Consider the following 7306-nt stretch of genomic DNA (forward strand, 5'->3'; position numbering starts at 1 on the left):
CCACACTGGCCAGGGTGAGATCAGTACTTTAAAAAAAAAATTTTTTTTTTTTGATTTCAGAGAGGAATGAAGAGGGAGACAGACAGAAACATCAATGATGAGAGTCATTGATTGGCTGCCTCCTACACGCCCCACACTGGGGATTGAGCCTGCAACCCAGGCATGTGCCCCAACAGGGAATCCAACTGCACACCACAGACTATCCCCCACAACCCCCTTCATAGGTCGATGCTCAACCACTGAGCCACACAGGCTGGGCAAGATCAATTCTTTTAACTGCATCTAGGACACCAAGGTTGAGTCCTTACACCAATTCATGATAGTAAACTGTCTGTAGGAGAAATGACAAAAGAAAAAAATTGTATCTAGAATATCACCCTTAAGACCATGATTTAGACAAATTAAAATCTTTTAAGAATGTTTCAGAGTTAGGTTATATACATTTGAAATATAGGGTGTCCCCCAAAATGTATACACTCTTTAATAGCTGATAACTCACTTAATTTTCAGTCCTTTTCAGGTTTATTTGAAATAATGGTTGAAGCCAGACTAAGCTCTGAACACAGAAAATGAATCCTAAAGTGCCACTGGACTTTTTTTTTATGGGGATACATAAAGTTTATGGTACAAAACTGGCAACAGTAGACGAATTGAGGGCGCACAAATACTGAACAAAATGATTCTTGATGTTTGTGATTCCATTGCTTCGAGTTATTAGCAGTGCCTGGACCAGAGTGCTCACGAGTTTGAAAACAGGCATGGACAAGAAAATTATTCATTTCTGAGACGCCGGTGCAACACAGACTGGCCAACCGCGCCTGCGGTTTGATCTGGGGCTGAGGCATTGCCAGGAGGAGGTCAGGGTCATAATCGTGCCATCCGATACATTTCGTATTGGAACGTCATATCCTTCGAGAAGCTCAGGTAATTACCTCCGTTTTGGATTTGGAGAAACAAGCTGACTTTTGCTTAGTTTTCTGACTTCCACACTTGGGCGTCTCCCTAGGGAGGCCCAGCTCAGCCAGCCAATCACTCCCATCCTGTAACCCGGGCATGTGTCCTCACCGGTAATCGAACCCCTGACCTCCTGGTTCATGGGTTGACACTCAACCACTGAGTCACACCGGCCCGGCTGGAAGTCATGCAGTTTTGCTGCATGTATTTTACACACTGGATATTAAGGGACTTGGTAGTGGTTTCTGTCAGTGAATGGAACCTTTGGCATTTTTAGAGCCTGAAAAAGCAGAAGCAAGGTCTTGGAAAGCTGAGGTTGTTACTGGTGGCCTGTGATTCATTAACCCTATAGTTATCACCTCTAGGTCACTCCAAAAGACCACTTAACATTTCATTGACATTCCTAGTCATTCAGAGGTGAATAGTAATTGCTTTTACCCTGTAGAGGAGGGAGTCTTTCATCTAGTAGTCACAGTGAGGCACTCTGAGGAACTAACTTCTTTACATATTATCTATCCAGTTAGGAGAGAAGACCACTATACATTTATTATTTTAAGCCCCAAACTTTGACACAAAGTAAAGAGAAAGATTTTCTTTCAGCCATATAAGGAGGTGGTAGGATAAGGACTTTGGAGCTCAGAGGAATCCGTAGGAGCACTTGGTGCAGTGGTTTTCAAACCACATTTCCTAGAGTTGTAGAATTCTTTCATGGCCAGTATGAATGGGGAAGGGGGAAGGCTGAGAGGATAGGATACTAATTCCAAGCCCCTACCTTCCCTTCCACCAAAGCTCTTTCCGTTTTTTTACTGCTAAAGAACAGTTCAAAAATCACTGATCTGGCCCTAGCTGGTTTGTCTCAGCAGATAGAGCGTCAGCCTGCAGACTGGAGGGTTCTGGGTTTGATTCCAGTTGGGGGCACATGGCCGGGTTGCCACTTGATCCCTAGTGCGGGGCGTGCAAGAGGCAGTCAATCAATTATTCTCTCTCATCATTGATGTTTCTATCTCCCTCTCCCTCTCCCTTCCTCTCTAAAATCAATAAAAATATATTTTTTAAAAATCAAAAAAAAAAAAAAAAAAAGAAAATTATTCATTTCTGTCGATTCTTTTAAATTTTTGAAAATGAACTGTATGTTAATAAACACTGACTTTATGATCATTCAAAGTGTGTATACATTTTTTGGGGGACACCCCGTATAAAAGGAATGAAGAGGAACCCCCTACCCTTACCACCCACCCTCGGACCAAATACTGATTTTTACTATTGATAGTTCTTCTCCTAAAGGAGGGTATTGTCCAAACTAGGTGAGGACTACGACAGTTTTTAAGAGAAAGGCTCTTCTTTCATCGCTTCTGAGATGGATTCTAGTAAAAACACAGAGATGCTAAAAAGCAGAACTCGGACCCTCCAGGAGCACGTTCACGTGTGAAGTTCCATTTCCAAATGACGCTTCTTCATCGTGTCCACCTGTGTTGACTCACCTGCATTAAGGTGATTTTCCAAACAGCAAACCACAAGGACAGGAACAAGCTTCTGGAATAAGACCACAGTGCAACACGGTGGGAACGGGACGCACAGGAATCAGGTTTAGGGGCCACAGAACTGTCGCACTCCCACCCCACACAGGCCCTGTGTAATAAATTCCTTTGACTGTCATGAGGAACCCCCTCCAGAAAAGTGCTGCTCACTCAGAGCGGACCCGGACCAAGAGAAGATGCCTTGTCGGATGAGAAAACTGGTGAAGGGAACGGACAGAATCGGGTGCGAAATGAGGAGAAGGGGAAAAAGAAATGAAAATGTCTAATACACCAGTACTTTCTAGAGCTCTGAAATATAATATTAAACCTCAAGCAAAATATTTAGACCGATCTTATTTCTTGTCCAGATTTTCCAGGGACCTCTCATCCATCCATCCATCCATCCATCCATCCATCCATCCATCCATCCTCACTTGTTTAGTGCTATGAGGTGTTTAGCATTATTCTAAGCACTAGGGAAGCAGCAGTAAACAAAACAGGCAGTCTTTGCTCTTCTGACATTACATTATAGTGGGTTCAGGTATCCCATCCTGGGCAGCCTTCTTTTTTTTAACCCTTACTCAAAGATATGTTTTTATTGATTTGAGAGAGAGCAAAAGAGAGAGAGAAAGAGAGAGCAACAGAGAGAGAGAGAGAAAGAGAGAGAGAGATCTATTGGTAGCCTCCCACACATCCCCTGACTAGGAATTGAACCCAAAACCTTTTGATGTATAGGATGACACTCCAACCAACTGAGCCACCTGGCTAGGGTAGCAGCCTATTTTTTTATGAGCAGTATCCAAATTCCTGATAGCACATAGGATTTTCTGACCCATTACCCCAATCTGACAAGTGCAGAACACACGAAAAGGCAGGTGGGTGCTAAAGAGAATTCATTAAAGGGATGTCTGTGACTTTTTTGTATGAATATAAGCCGGGTTAGAATAATTTATAATTTAATTCCTATAATTTAAGCACCACGTCATGAAGCATTTTAAAAAACTAATTTAAATTTTTATTTTATTTTCCCTCATGCCAACACCAGGGTGCCGTGTGCTTAAACACCATCATTTCCACAAACAGGGCCTTGTCACAGCTGTGTTACACACCCCCCTCATTTACTTGTTAGCACCAGGAATAATAATGAGTTTGTCTGAATGGTAACCACGGCCTGGAAGAACTGATTCTGAAATATGTGGTAAAGGGAACAGGCTGGGAGGCTAAGAGATATAACAAAATACATTTGGAGGTGAAATGGAGGAGCAACTGGAAAAGGGACTGGGCTGCTTAAATAATTTTGGTGGTGGTGAGGGAAAAGGTTTGAAAGTATCTTGTCAGAAACTGAGCATTTCCAGGTTCTTAGAAATAAAATATCCTCATTTGACAGAGGAGTAAATGAGTGTAGAGAGCTTAAGTGACCAGGCCTCCGAACTAATAATGGCAGAACTAGGGACAGAACCCAGATTTCCCGATTCCTGGCCAATGCCTGTTTCACTCAGTTGAACTGTCCATTATAATCATCCGTTGTGTTTCAGATAATCCAACTGGGTCAACCAGTTTCCACAAAATCTGCCTATTTCAAGAATTCCACAATAAGATAATTAATATAGTATGTACTTTCTGGCGCAGGAAAATGGTTAAAGAATTCAAAATCTATTTAGTGAAAACTAACAGTTTTATCTTTTTTGTTGTTGTTAATCCTCACCCAAGGATATTTTTTCCCATTGATTTCTGTTTAGAGAGTGGGAGGGAGAGGGAGAAACATACATTTTTTTTGAAAATATATTTTTATTGATTTCAGGGAAGAAGGGAGAGGGGGAGAGAGAGAAACATCAATGGTGGGAGAGAATCATTGACTGGCTGCCTCCTGCACGCCCCACACTGGGGATCGAGCCTGTAACCTGGGCATGTGCCCTTGACCGGAATCGAACCTGGGACCCTTCAGTCCACAGGCTGACACTCTATCCACTGAGTCAGTGGTTCTCAACCTTCCTAATGCCGCGACCCTTTAATACAGTTCCTCATGTTGTGGTGACCCCCAACCATAAAATTATTTTCGTTGCTACTTCATAACTGTAATTTTGCTACTGTTATGAATCGTAATGTAAATATCTGATATGCTATATGTGTTTTCTGATAGTCGCGACCCACAGGTTGAGAACCGCTGCGAGTGACTGAGCCAAACCAGCCAGGGCAAGACATATAAATTTGAGAGACACATTGATTGGTTGCCTCCCACATGCACCCCAACCAGGGCGTGGGATTGAACCTGCAACCAGACACGTGCCCTTGACAGGGAATTGAACCGGAAACCCTTTGGTTGGTGGGCCGATGCTCTAACACTGAGCACACCAGCCAGGGCAGATTTATCTATGTCAGGGGTCCTCAAACTACGGTCCGTGGGCCACATGCAAATACAAATATTGTATTTGTTCCCATTTTGTTTTTTTTACTTCAAAATAAGATATGTGCAGTGTGCATAGGAATTTGTTCATAGTTTTTTTTAAAACTATAGTCCGGCCCTCCAACGGTCTGAGGGACAGTGAACTGGCCCCCTGTTTAAAAAGTTTGAGGACCCCTGATCTATGTCTTCATTTTTGACCCTAGGTCAGTGGTTGTCCACTGGGGCCATCTGGCAATGTCTGGCGACAATTTTAGTGGTGACCATTGGAGGTGAAGTGGAGGGGACATGGGAAGTGCTGTTAAACATACAGAGCTTACCATGCACAGGACAGCTCCACGCCACAAAGAATGACCTGGCCCCTCATGCCAGGAATGGCCAGGCTGAGACACCAAAATGGGAGCTCAGATGGGAAGCTACTGAGCTGTCTGGACCCTGGGGGAAATGCCATGTGGATGAAGAATTTGCCAGCGAAGTAACGGTTTCAAAAAAGAATTCAAAACTTTTTTGGGCTCCTCAATCCAAAATCTTTCCCATCCTATTTAAGCGGGCATACATTCATTTCCCTTCACTTTCTGGTGCTTTCCAGATACTGAGTTGTGTGTTGTTGTTTTTAAATAATGACCCGAGGATATTTTTCCACTGATTCTTAGAGAGAATGGAAGGGAAGAGGAGGGACACACAGAGAGAAACTTTGATGTGAGAGAGACACATCCACTGGTTGCCCCCTGCACGCACTCGGACAGGGGTGGGGGATCGAACCTGCAACCGAGGTACGTGCCCTTGACTGGGAATCGAACCTGGGACCCTTAGGTCCACAGGCTGACACTCTGTCCACTGAGCCAAATCAGCTGGGGCTTCATGGAGTTTTAGAGAGTATAAAGGCTGGGGAGGGGGGAGGGAGAGAGAGAAAGAGAAAGAGAGAGAGAGAGAGAGAGAGAGAGAGAGAGAGAGAGAGAGAGAGAGAGAGAGAGAGATGAAAGAGACATATGGATAGGTTGCCTCCCCATCAAACCTGCAACCCAGGTACATGTTCTTGACTGGACATTGAACCCAAGACCCTTCAGTGTGTGGGCCAATGCTCTAAACACTGAGCCACACCTGCCAGGGAAGCAATAAAGTACTTTTAAACTAAGGTATGTACATTTTTTAGAAATATTGCTATTGCACACTTAATTAACCACAGTATCATGTAAACATAAAACGTACGCACAGGGAAACCAAAAAATTCGTGTGACTCACTTTATTGCAATAGTCTGGAACCAAGTCCACAATATCTCCGAGGTATACCTGTAAGTTCTGATGGTGCTACTTCTTGTCTTCGCTTCTCTCCACTTCCAACATTCATTCACTTAAAAATGTTTAAAAATGTATTTTCATGGATTTCAGAGAGGAAGGGAGCGGGAGAGAGAGATAGAAACATCAATGATGAGAGAGAATCATTGATCGGCTGCTTCTGCACGCCCCACACGGGGATCCAGCCCCGAAACTCCGGCATGTGCCCTGACCTCTAGTTCCTAGGTGGCACCCAACCACTGAAACACACCGTCTGGGCAATTCATTTAAAACTTAATTCCTCTCCCCGACTCCCCAAATTTAAACACAACCCGCTCACTCCTGACAAGGCACAAAAGCTCACCCCACCCCAGATCCTGCAGTGCGGATTACCCCAGGGTGGGCACCTTGCCCTTCTCCTCCTGCCGGGCACTGGCTGAGCCCCTTGGGCGGCCACTTCATGTTTCCGGGCCTTCGTCTCCTTCCCTGTAAAACAGGGGGTTTAATCCATCTCTTCCGCTCCGGGGCCCTCTCGTCCGCCCACTCCCACCACGAAGGCTCCCAAGCGCTCACCGGAGTCCACACTGTTCGCAGTTTTCTGAATACTTTCCTGTCTCTGCATAGGGGCTGGGGACCCCCATTCTACAAATGGGGAACCCGAGGATGGGCTGCCCCGGAACCGGACCACGGTCTCACAGGTTTGAGGGAAGGGGCTGGAGATCGGGGGTCTTCTCCAAAGCCCCGCAGCACCAAGGGGGGGCGCAGACCAGCTTCTCGGCCGTCCCGGGCCCCTCCGACCCCGCTCCTCGGCTGGGCGACCGGGAGCAGCTCGAGTACCCGAGGCAGGTCCCCCCCTTCGGCTCCGGGCCGCCGGCCGAGGCGCATGCGCGCGCGCACAGGGACCGGCGGGGGGCTGGCCGCCCGCGCGAGGTCCCGCCCCGACGCCACCCGGTTGTCAGGGCATCACGGGGCGGGGCGGGGCGGGATGAGAACGCGGCTGAGTAGACTTCCATTGTTAGTTAATAGCCTTTTGCTTCCTGAAGCTCGTCGGAAGCTTCTTCGGAGTTGTTCTTTACTGTCCTTTGGTTCCTTCGCTTTCCGACTGGACGGGGCCGATTTCCTGTCCCCAGGCGCGCGGGTTACACTCCCGCCGCAGGCG

The 7306-nt window shown here is 46.2% G+C and overlaps 1 long non-coding RNA gene across 1 annotated transcript; it reads right to left on the bottom strand.

Annotated features, from left to right (window-relative positions):
- Positions 1-6059: 6059 nt before the first annotated feature.
- LOC118652728 lies at positions 6060-7007 on the bottom strand. The gene is made up of 3 exons (XR_004966688.1): positions 6721-7007; positions 6541-6633; positions 6060-6223 (listed from the first exon to the last, which is right to left on the bottom strand). It is a non-coding gene; the product is annotated as an uncharacterized LOC118652728 (long non-coding RNA).
- Positions 7008-7306: the final 299 nt, after the last annotated feature.

The sequence above is a fragment of the Myotis myotis genome, unplaced genomic scaffold, assembly GCF_014108235.1.
Source record: "Myotis myotis isolate mMyoMyo1 unplaced genomic scaffold, mMyoMyo1.p scaffold_m19_p_33, whole genome shotgun sequence".
In the NCBI taxonomy this organism is placed as follows: domain Eukaryota; kingdom Metazoa; phylum Chordata; class Mammalia; order Chiroptera; family Vespertilionidae; genus Myotis; species Myotis myotis.